The 13097-nt window shown below is 29.7% G+C and overlaps 1 protein-coding gene across 8 annotated transcripts in view; it reads right to left on the minus strand.

The window, feature by feature from the left end:
* The window catches only part of LOC107443592 (nephrin), a 240125-nt gene that overhangs the window by 69767 nt on the left and 157261 nt on the right, over nucleotides 1–13097 (minus strand). The gene's annotated exons all lie outside the window — the stretch shown is intronic.

Here is a 13097-nt window from a genome sequence, read left to right on the forward strand (position 1 = left end):
TGGAGAAACTGCAAGATTTCTGCTTTCAAATTAGATAGATCACTATGCGCTGTGCATTTCTCCATAAAGAGCATCACTTTTCTTTTTTTAGTGTAGAATTTCAGATCCAATTTTCTTACATAGTCTTCAAATAAAACTGATGTCATCCAATACTTTTTGTTAGACTTGTAATCCAAAGGATACGTTTTTACATTCTTGAAACATCGGGGATTTCGGTATTTTCCGATAACAAGTAAGGGAAATTTCTCTGTCCCAGACGCATTTCCTTCGACTAGGACAGTCAAACGTTCCTTGCTCATTCTACCCCCTGAGCAGTTTTTTTCCCTTTAACATCATAGTCTTATTTGGAAGACATTTAAAAAATAAACCCATTTCATCAATATTGAAAACATCATTTTAACTGTATCCTTGAAGTAAATTTGGTAACGTTTCATTTAACCACTGCTCACATACTTCAAGAGGGATAGCTTTAGCTCCTCCATGAAGAGTTCGAAAGACATTGTGTGTGTGTTGCAAAGGAAGGGGCAAGATATCAGCTCCTAGGTTTTTTTTCTTGCTTTAAAAGATCCAAAAAAAAATCGAGTTAAAGGGAGTAAAATTCGAGTAATCGAGAATAATTAACATGAAATTGAATTTAAAAGGATCGGGACCTCTTAAAAAAATCGAGTTATAGTAATATTCGAGTTATCGTACTTCGAGTTATAGCGAATTGACTGTACTAATAATTCAAGTATTTTAAAGAAATTTTATATGTCACTATTTTCTATATAAGTGTAAAAATATTGTTTAGTCCCATTGCATAAAAATATTAAAAACACATGCATCTTTGCATTTATATAATATTATATCAATTCCCCGTATCATAATTTAAATAATTCAAATGAAGCAAAGTCACTGACTTTTTATCAAATAAGTGTGTATCAAAGATGTGTATACGTAAATTTTCCTAATCTCAAAGTAAGCAAAAAATTAAATAATTTATCACGTTCTTTTTTAATATTTTTAGTTCAAAAGCCCGGAGAGTTATATTCAGAAAACCTTAAAAAATTCAAACAAGTCGAATTCAATACTTTAAGTTAATTTCAAATCTTACCAAACACTGTAAGTGGAAAAAGGTTTCGACAAATTAGACATAAAATAATTTGGCAAAAGTTCCTTGGGTATATTTCATAGCAGTCCTCAAATTCTGAAGAGAAAATACCTTCCCCTTTTGCATCTAACTGTGAAGAAAAGTATCACAATTTTTCTCTCCTCTTACATTTACCCACGAAGCCGACAGTTTAATTAAGGCGAAGACTTTACGAACAGAAAAGAGAGACTGTGCGAAAATCTTATTGTTGGTGCGTTACACATTCCAACCAATTTCACGTTCGTTAACCCACCCTCCATGCCGAAAACTAAAGGAAAGTAAAAATAAAACCTCCAAGCAGAATGTTTGTGTCATAGAGAAAATATTTCTAAATAATCTATCTTAAATGCCACTGTAAGACATAAGCGCAAGGAATAAAAAATGGTTTGGAAAGCAACGCCTGGTGACGTTGTTTTAACGATATTAATTAATTAAGATATCTGATACTGTAATAAAAGTATTGGCAGTATTATTTTAAGATTGTAAGATGTGTTTAGAGAAATCTGATTAAAATAATCAAATCATGTAGCTTTGTAGAGAGTTAATTAATTTAGACGCTAATGTTTCAGGGGTCTAGTCAATCTCTAAAGAAAATGATATTAATTGGAAACAACTGTAGCAAGAAAATCGAAATAATTTTAATAACTACAGTTTATTTATAGTATACGTTTATTATATGGTTTTAATTAAACACATTAGAAAAACTAACATTAAAAAGTTAGTGGATATTGAAATTTCGGATACGTATTATGTTAACTTTATTATAATAATGTACAAATTAATAATTTTATTTCAAATGCGGGCCTGAATAAATGTGAGATTTGCAACTTTCCTTTAAATGTTTGGTTCAAAAAACAGTAGAAACAAGATAAATTTTTAAAAATTCGATCATCATAATTATTTATTATGAAATTATGTATGTGCACTTAGAAAATATGTGTGGTCAAACCGACCAGAATATGATAAATGTTACCGTGTTTTCGTCTTTAATAAATTAAATCTCTAATTTAAAAATCACCTTCTCTATGGGAACCCCAAAAAGTTATGGGAGCCCCAAAAAGGTAATTTTAGCCTTAGAGCTTGGTAAGGAATTTGTATAATTAACAAAAAATATGGTTTATAATATGTGGTAAAATGTGGCGAACGTGGTAAAATTTGTTAACTTTGTTATAATACCTAAGAACAAAGTTTCTATTTCAGTTTTGTATTTGTCTCTAAATGTGTGGTAATAAGAACTATAATTTGGAAAACCAGTATTTCTGAAAACCATTGCCTTATGAATGGAAATATTGACGAAATCAATGGCTTAAATACCGTATATTTTGGTTTTAATAATCAGAATTATGTTTTTTTACCAATAATTTTATTACCGTAAAGCATGGTAATTTCACCAGAACTTTTTTAGCATGTGTTAAATAATCTATGTAAGCTATTTTTATCTGTTTTAGCATTTATTTGTACGAAAGTTTAGGCTTATTCATTAATATATTATTTATGATATCTTCAGCGCTTTCTAGCATATCATTTGCTATAAATCAGATCAAAAAATAGAATATTTATTAAATTACATCGGGTTGTTTTAGTTATAACACTGAAATGCATAAAATTGAAATATCATTCATTCAATTTAAGAAATTTTAAATTTTATAGCTCGACTAATTACGACATATTTATTAATTCTCCTGTTTAATTTCCGATAGAAAAAAAAATTTTGTTTTTAGAGCCAAAACATTATTGCCAATTTATTTGCAGTTATTCATAGTTTTATTTTTAAATTAGAAATTATCTTATTTAATTTTAATTTTATACTTTACAAACTTTTCAAATTCGAATGTGAAAGAAAAAATATATTTAAAATAATTCTGCATGAATATTTTAAATTTGAAGGTACATAAAAAATTATGAAATAAAAAAAAGAAAGCATTAAAATTGTGATATTGATGAAAAAATGAAAATGTTTTTACAAAACGTTCATTTAGATTTAATCTAGAAATAAGAAAATGAGCACTTTAAAAATTGTCCCATGACTTAATTTCCCAAATTTAAATAATGGACATAAATGTTTCTGCTTCATAAAACAAGCATTTCATTTTTAAAATCAATACAATTAAGAATGTATCCCCATAAAGAAAAATAGCATCCTCATGTAACCTTATAAATTTTCTACTAAAATCATTAGTTGAATTACAGAAAACTCCAGCAGTAAATGAAAATGAGTCACATTATAATAAGAACAAAATATATCTGGGCCGTTAGCAATCACTGAATCAAATTTATCATTCGCATTCAAATCAGATATACAAACGTAGGGTCTTTTTCTTGACTCGGGGTACTTCATTTATTTCACTTAACTCAAAAAGTGCTGCTTTTCTGTGTTTTTTATTTATTTTTGGAAGAAAAAAATTCTAAAGCAAGAAATAAGGAAAAAAATATTCCTATTCTTGCATTTTAAGAATTGTCATTTTGTCGAAATGTTCCTATGCTAATGCAGTAAGAATGAATTGATTTTTTATTCTCTCAAACCCTCCCCCCCCTCCCCCAATTCAGAAGCTATGTCAGTTTTCAGAGATATTCGACTTTAATATCGAAAGCTATTCAGAAAATATATTATAAAAGCTCTTTAATCTTTCCCAATTACTTCATTTCCAGAGAAAATCCGGGAGATTTGGAAATTCCCGTTCAGAGCCAATTAAGCTTTTTCCATCGGAATTTATGTCCACAATTTTTTTATATCTCAGTTATATCATTTTTTATCATTTCGAATGTTAAAAATAACTTTTTATTTCTCGATCGCTTTTAATCTTTTTGAAGAATTAGATTGAAAACGTGAGTAAGGATATTTTTTTATTAAAATCGATAGGTTTATCACTCAGACCCCTACTTTAAAAAAAATAAGTAAGAAAGAATAAGTGGAATTGCGTTCATCTACAACCTCTAAATTTATTCCTTACTTACCTGGATTTTGATAGATGCACCGAAATGCTCGTTTTGAATCAGAGAGGATATATTAGTTAACAACAAAACACTACTTTTCCATTAATTACATATTTTATCGTGCTTTTTCCATCATTTTAATTAACAGTTATAATCATACGGTTATAATATATACAGTTATAAGGATATTCATAGGTATATTTATAGGGGGGATACTTATTGGTGTATGGTGCAAATAGAAAATAATTATTTTCGTGTTTCCTAATATATATATATATATATATATATATATATATATATATATATATATATATATATATATATATATATATATATATATATATATATATATATATATATATATATATATATATATATATATATATATATATATATATATATATGCAATCAGTTTTTTTTATCAATCATTAAAAGAAAAGGATTATAAAATCTTTTATAATCTAGAAAGTTCTGCTTTAGCCATACAAAATTTTTAGGCAAAAATCTCCTTTTTTTCTTAATTTTTAAATTAAAAGGGCATAATATCCTCAAATAAACATTTTCGCACAAATTGTTTGGCGGTTAGGTTGTAGAACCTAACCGCCAAATATAAATAAATAAATAATTACGATTTTGTAATTAAACTGAAATTGCATATTATTGCTCCTATAGAGAAAAAAAAGTCTAAAAATGGATATTTAAATAAAGAAGAACATAATTTCCAATTCCCCATAAAGTGTGTGTTCTCACCAAACATATAATACAGAATCTTTTCTAGCTTGAACTCATCCATATGTCTTAAACAACGAGAATTGCTGCTCTTTGTAATTAAGCCATAGGTAAGCACTATAAGCTCCAAGATTTACGAAGGCACAGATCCAATAAAATAAGAAATACCATCATGCTGTATTTGGTGATAGATATCTATAGATATATAAAGCATTGATGCCATGCTATCTACCATCTCAATATATTTTTTCATACCAATATTTTTTCGCGATGTAGACCAAAAATCTCTGAGACGGAAATTCTTAAAGCTTGAAAGAACATATCGCTGAAAGTCTTACCTATATGTGTAATTTGGCGAATTGAAAAATATAATATTTCAGTAAACGCATTATCTGTTTATGGTTCAGAGAGATTTCAAATATTTGTTTCAGAGAGATTTCAAATATTTGTTGTCAAGATTCAGGGTGATTCCATGGCGGGAAGAGCATAAGTGTTATTATAATTTTTCCCATGCGGTATTATGGATATGAATCAAATTATATTTATGTATTCACATTTGGGTGCTTAAACATTACAGACGTAGATAAATATTTACACAATACTTTTGGCTAACATATTAATTCCATACTGTAAGAAAAACGAGTGTATCTTTTTATATTTCTATTATCTTGGAACTGTATCTCGATCTTTTCGCTTTTATGGTACGTATGCATTTTTTATTACTATACTATCTGATTATGGATATAGATTCATTATAACTAGACAGCTGTATAATTAAACATTTGGACTCTAGCACCATGTCTTAGAACTGGACAACTCAGATAAAACAAAAACTGAAAGCAATTATTTTATTTGCAATAGAAGTGTTTCAGTTTTATCACGTTTTAGTACTATATTTTTACTTGTGAATATGATGGTAAACGATTTTGTGTTATATGTCATGATCATATTTTAAAAAATGAGTAATATATTACAGCCAACTGATCTGAAAAATTAGTTTTAAAAATATTATTATGCTAACACTGTAATCATGTGGTGTATTATTTCTTGGAATTCAAGGTTCAATAGTCCCAAAAATTATGGTGCAGGAACCCTTTATTTAAGCAATCCCAATAGATTACTATTTTTTTTGTTGCTTCCAACCGAGTAAAAACATGTTAAAACATAGCGTACTGACAAATTCTGCTACTCCGAGTTTTCTCGGGATAATAAATATTTGCAACGTATAAATTCCCGAGTTAACTCCGGATAATCAGGAAAGCTGTTAAACCTAGTTCAAATACGTGCTTCCAACCGAGTAAAAACACGTTAAAACAAAGCGTACTGACAAATTCTGCTACTCCGAGTTTTCTCGGGATAATAAATATTTGCAGCATATACCCGAGTTAACTCCAGATAATCAGTAAAGCTGTTAAACCTAGTTCAAATACCTGCTTCCAACCGAATAAAAACATGTTAAAACAAAGCGTACTGACAAATTCTGCTACTCCGAGTTTTCTCGGGATAATAAATATTTGCAACGTATACATTCCCGAGTTAACTCCGGATAATCAGGAAAGCTGTTAAACCTAGTTCAAATACGTGCTTCCAACCGAGTAAAAACACGTTAAAACAAAGCGTACTGACAAATTCTGCTACTCCGAGTTTTCTCGGGATAATAAATATTTGCAGCATATACCCGAGTTAACTCCAGATAATCAGTAAAGCTGTTAAACCTAGTTCAAATACGTGCTTCCAACCGAATAAAAACATGTTAAAACAAAGCGTACTGACAAATTCTGCTCTATTAGTTTTCTCGGGATAATAAATACTTGCAACATATACATACCCGAGTTAAGTCCGGATAATCAGGAAAGCTGTTAAACCTAGTTCAAATACGTGCTTCCAACCGAATAAAAACATGTTAAAACAAAGCGTACTGACAAATTCTGCTCTATTAGTTTTCTCGGGATAATAAATGCTTGCAACATATACATACCCGAGTTAAGTCCGGATAATCAGGAAAGCTGTTAAACCTAGTTCAAATACGTGCTTCCAACCGAATAAAAACATGTTAAAACAAAGCGTACTGACAAATTCTGCTCTATTAGTTTTCTCGGGATAATAAATACTTGCAACATATACATACCCGAGTTAAGTCCGGATAATCAGGAAAGCTGTTAAACCTAGTTCAAATACGTGCTTCCAACCGAATAAAAACATGTTAAAACAAAGCGTACTGACAAATTCTGCTCTATTAGTTTTCTCGGGATAATAAATACTTGCAACATATACATACCCGAGTTAAGTCCGGATAATCAGGAAAGCTGTTAAACCTAGTTCAAATACGTGCTTCCAACCGAATAAAAACATGTTAAAACAAAGCGTACTGACAAATTCTGTTACTCCGAGTTTTCTCCGGATAATAAATATTTGCAACATATACGTACCCGAGTTAACTCCAGATAATCAGGGAAGCAGTTAAATCTAGTTCAAATACGTGTTAATATTCTCTCAGTACTATGCGTATGCTTGGTAGCTTTATTTACAAACTATTTTTGTTTTAAGAATTAAGGAATAATTGCTTCTTATTTTAATAATTCGCAATTTCGATTGCCTCGTAAAAATAGTTTTACTGGCTCATATATGAAAGTAATATTACTGCAATTATAAATAATTCTGTTAGAGAATACTAAAAATGGTAGCAGCTACTTTAAACAAATCAGTGTGAAGAACATTCTTGGTGTTTCACTATGCACCGTTTGGTGTGAAGTAGTTGCCACCAATTTTGATTGTTAAGATGACTATAATGTTTTGCAGTATAGTGAAAATCAGTTAATAGGAAAGTTTGCACCTGGCTATGGGAAAAACTTATTTCGATATTAGCAGAAATTATAATCTATAAAAGTGTCTTTCTGTTGACTATACTTGGAAATTAATAGAAAAATTAATTGATTAAATGGGGGTATATTTGAAATTACATATGAAATTTATTTCTATATGATCTGCTAATTAGAAACGCTTAATTTAATATTTTGCCCAATAATTGATGATTAATTCGAATATAAATACGCTATGACGTTGGAGATTTCAATCATATTAACTGAAATTAAAGGGAAACTAACGCCAGTTCTTTTATCTACTAAAATACATAAAATAAGAACATTTAAAAAGCTACATAACGAATATAAACTTCAATTTTGCTGCGTGATACTTTTATTACACACATGCATATATTTTACACTTATTAACTGTTCGGATTGTCGATCCATTGCATAGCTCATATAATCCGATGTGGTGTTTAACCTAGGAATTAGTGCCTTTAAAGGCGTCAATGCACTAAATCTTGCAATACATCAAAAGTGCTTTGAAAATGCATTTAGATGAGCGAACCATTGAGATTGCAGATAGGCAACACGAAATTGGTCTGAGTTATACCCCAGATGAAGAGTTTTCGAGCATTCCAATTAATCAGGGTTGAACACATCGCAGTTTTCGCACTCAGTCTTAATACAAATCTCCATACCATCCTTGGGGGATAGAGAATTTGAATTCTGCGACTATCCACAGACTGAGTTATTGATGAAGGATTATATATTACCAAGTATGGTTGAATCATGATAAATGCATTCAATGGCATTGCAGCAATTATCTACTACCTCGTTTTCATCTAAGAATACTGGGAAAAGCTTCCATAGTATGAGATCTGCAGAGTTAGGGACGTTGTCTCTGAGGAAATATTCGAATTTTGAACTATATGAGATAAATTTATAAAGATTGGATGTTAAGGTTAGCTTAAGATTACGGAAAACGAAATTTGAGTTGGAATTTAAAGCTTTGCGAAAAGATATTGAAACGGTTTTAACAAACGATACTAAAGTTTATCTGACAGCTTAATGCAATATATAATTCTTTACATGATTGAAATTCATTTATTTTATGAAAACAAGCAACATGAATTTTCCTGAACGTATTTATGGAATTCTGCATCAATATTTGGAATATATATCAGCATATCCTTCAAATGCAAAGCTTGAGTTTGGACACGCTTGGGCTTTAGGTGGTAGATAAACAATTTTCTTAACTTAATATTATTTGTACATATATTCTTAATATGCCCGCATACATTTATCTAGCGTCACTTGTAAACATGTTATTTTAAATCAAATGTTTCATCAAAGGAAGTAATATAAAGTTCTCTAACAATAACTCTACGCTTCATATGAATAAATAAACTAAAATGAATTGAATGTCTTCCATTTAAGTGCAAAAGCTTAAAGTTGATTTTCTAGCAATTTAAGCAGAACAAAACTTACAAAACGAAAGTTGCTTACGAAAGTTTGAGTGGAATTATAAATTCGATCAAAGCTTTATTATAAGCTTCCTGATACTAAACAATTTAGTTTGATACAGGTATAATTTCTCAAAGTTAATTCATTTTAATATCTTAATCAATGTTTGTATTAATTAATTGTAAAAATACTAAGTTATTTATCTTGTGCCCCGATGAAAGACTTATTGAAATATATCATTTAATAAGGCAGTAAAATGTTTTCCAAAGTTTCACCATTATAGGAGGACAGAAAGGTATCCGGACCATATGAGCATGCGAGTATGTCTACATTAAAAGTTTCAGTCTGTTAAATTTCTTATCCGCGTTAACTTTATACACATTTATTAATTTATTTACTGTCAGTTTGAAAATTTTCCCTTGACTGAGAAGTCTAAACACTATGACTTTAATTTGTTTATACCGTGCTGATTAAAAATATCCGCAATGATCGACAAATCATGGGTTAGAGTCCCTTTGCTGTAGAGCTATCAGTGGACGGTTTTCGTGTTTTCCCGTTCCATATAAAGCAAATGTAGGTTTGTTCCATTCAAAAGTCCTCCATGAAGGCTAATTTCTCCAGATGCTTCATCCAGTTGTTGTCTTGTCTTCATATATTAGTTACTTCGTATATTAATTACAAAATTATAAGGCTACTCAGGGTACTACTACTACATTGGATCAACTGAAAATTGGATCGGATGTTCAAAGCTGGTTCTAAAAAAAATTTGTTTATGCCTATAGCTATTTACTATACCTATGACTTAATGACTTCTAAAAACCATGACTTTACAAATATTTCGTTACAAAGCATAATTTTGAAGAAAAAAAACCTTTGAGTTAGAGTAAGATTAAAGTTTTTAATGCATTTGTACTAATTATAGATTTTACAATGATAAACTAAAAAAGCAATAAGGCTGTTCTCACTAAATTTAGTTGAAAGACATTTTTTTAATGAAAGTAGTTAGTAGTCTAGTTAGATAAAATAGAGATTGACGACGAAATTGGCAAGATCAAATCCGGATAAAAACGACGTTTTCTTTAAAAAAAAAATTCAATACGACGCATCTGGTAGCAAGCTCAAATCAGAAATTGCAAATCAATATTATCGAAATAGTCTTTTTTTTAAGAAAAAATAAATTTAAGTGAGTCGTCTTGAAGTAAAACGATTCTAAATCACACACATTTTTCATTTCAACCAATGCAGAAGAAAAACTTCGAGTTCGCAGGTGCTTTTATTTAGAAACTTTACTAAATTACACACTCTCTTAGAACAGCTAAAAAGAAGCCATCATCTAAGGATTTTTTTTTATTTCCTTTCTTTTACAATTTACTTCAGTTGCTTCAATGTACGAACATTTTCCCATCGTTTTTCATGTCCAACGCTAATGATTAGTCTTCTCCTTGCAGTGTACCAAGCTCTGATTCCAATGCCCAGTCTTTTAGTTGGTCTTTTAGCAAATGGTACCGTCTCAAAGGTACTCATTTTACCGTCCCCCACAAGACGGTTTGTTAAGACTTAAGAATGTTTTTTTTTCGTTATATGTTATTTTTTTATCCCCCATTCTCATCAGATGCTGATTATTTTCTTTTCCAATGGCTAGTATTTTTTTAGATAAGGATTTTGTTTCTTGACCATTTTTATTTTCCTCCGTTTTAATTTTTTTGTCACCCCCCCCAAAAAAAAGAAAATATATCTTAATTTGAAATCAAACTAGAAAAAAAATAAAACTTAAAGATGCGTAACTTATTTTTTATGCTCATTAAGAAAATAATTAACGATATTTGCTGAGTCGATTTTTTTAATATTGCAACGTTTTTTTTAAACATTTTTTTACTTTAATCGGAATACGTTCAATTACTATAGAGTAAAATAGTAATAAAATTTAAAAAAATAAAAAATCGCTTTTTTTTCCAGTTTTTGAAACAAATTTTTATAGTGGAAATTATATTAAAGAATTTTCCTAAGTATATTTTCCTTGTGTTTGTCTCATTTATAACTGTTTAATTTTCAAAGTACTTGAACAGATTTAAATATTTTTTTTCTCTCTGAGATAAGCCGGTTTCACTTGATGTATTGTCTGTATAATAACATATTTTCACTGAAAGTAGCTCATGTCAATATTTGGAGCAGTTAGCAATTAGCTTATTGATCAATATATATATATATATATAAATGTCATGATTTAAGACAAGAAATATCCCTCCCTATTCATATTTTCTCTTTAAACTTTAAAAAAAGTTAAATCTAATGAGTAGAATAAATTTCCCTCTTCTCATTTAAATATTTTGATTAAAAATTGGGCTCCTATAGTATTAATCTGCAACGCAAAACAACCAAACTACATGATCATTTCTTAATCCTAGGATGCAACGTCGTAATTTTAAACCTTTCTTAAAAAAATAAGAGAGCTCTTACGTATTGAAATAAACTCGTTCAAAAGAATGGAGTTAAAGTAACTTACATTCCTGCTTCATATAAATATAGTGCATTTATTAAATTTTTAAGAATCATTTGCCTCTTCTTATTTAAATGCTTTGATATTAATTTCGTCTTCTATTTTATTAATTCCCAACGTAAAACAGCCAAATTATATGCTCATCTCTTAATGCCGGGATGAAACATCGTGATTTTGAACCTCTCTCAAAAAACAAGAGAGCACTTGCGTATTGAAATAAACTCGTCCATAAGAATGAAGTTCAGGCAACTTTCATTCGTGTTTCATTCAAATTTAGTGCATTTATTAGATATTTAAGAATCTTAAGACACATTCATCTAATAAAATAAGTCACTCCTGCACTTAACTGCGAGCAAAAACAGAATAATTTTCTCAGTATTAATCTACATCTCGAGGAATCGCTAATCTAAGCTAGTCCATGCGAAAACCTACCTTAAGTGGCATCTGACAACATTAAATATCTCTTAAAGTAATTTTCCCTAGTATTATTAAATTAACCACCTCTAATACAATGTACAGAACGTAAACTAGATAAGATATTCATGCGAAAAGTAAATCAAATATTTAAGTAATCGCATTTCCTCTTAAACTAGCCTCCAGACTCTATTCGTTCGGTTGTAAACTAATCTGCAACAGACATGAAGTTCATATTTAACTTAAGAATGGGCTGAGTAACTAAAGAAGAATGCTCGCAATTACGATTTATGAGCGTTGAGCCCCTTTTAAGTAAAATGCACTTTAGGAAAATGTTGGGGGTAACAGAAATTAATCTCATTTCTGCGAACGTAAATGAATGATACACTGGCTTCATTTAGATGCTTTTGGCTACAAACTTTCCACCAAATAGTCATGAAAAGTTAAGTCGGTTTGAATATTTTATTGCGACAGAGGTGAATTTGATCGGTTGGTGTTTCAGTTTAATACAATTCTGTCAGCTACACAAATGCGAATTCATCCTCAACAAATAATAAAGATTTTTGTAAAATTCAATGCTTAATTCGCTAACTATATTTGAAGACGTGAACTAAATATTTTAGAAACTAATTCATGCTTTTATGTTTGGGATGACGGATCGGATTTCTGCCTTTAAAGATTAAAAGAATACTATGTTAAATCGTAATTAACTTCCAGTTATAGCAGTTGAATGTACTTGCAGATTTGCATATTATTACACTGCTTTGAAATAGGATTAAACTCAATAATATTCAAGTTTATTAAAATAGTTTGTTCAATCGCTATGCAATTCGATACAGTATAAATTGCAATATGTATATTAGTGAAAATATGAAAGAAAACTTGAAGATTTGAGCATTGATTCAAAACATATATTAGCGTAATTGAAATCAAAAAAGGAAAATAATTTAACTTTTAAGGAGAAAATTTAAAGTAATGATGGAGGGCCGTGGTGGCTCAGAGGATATAGCATTCACCTTCCAATGGGGTGACCTGGGTTCGAATCCTAGCGATGGCTGGTTGGTCAATACCGATTCTCCATCCTGCTGGCACCAACTAACTTGCTGAAGTTAAATGCTCTCAA

The sequence above is a fragment of the Parasteatoda tepidariorum genome, chromosome 8 (assembly GCF_982258835.1).
Source record: "Parasteatoda tepidariorum strain Cologne lab strain chromosome 8, Ptep-v5.0, whole genome shotgun sequence".
NCBI lineage: Eukaryota > Metazoa > Arthropoda > Arachnida > Araneae > Theridiidae > Parasteatoda > Parasteatoda tepidariorum.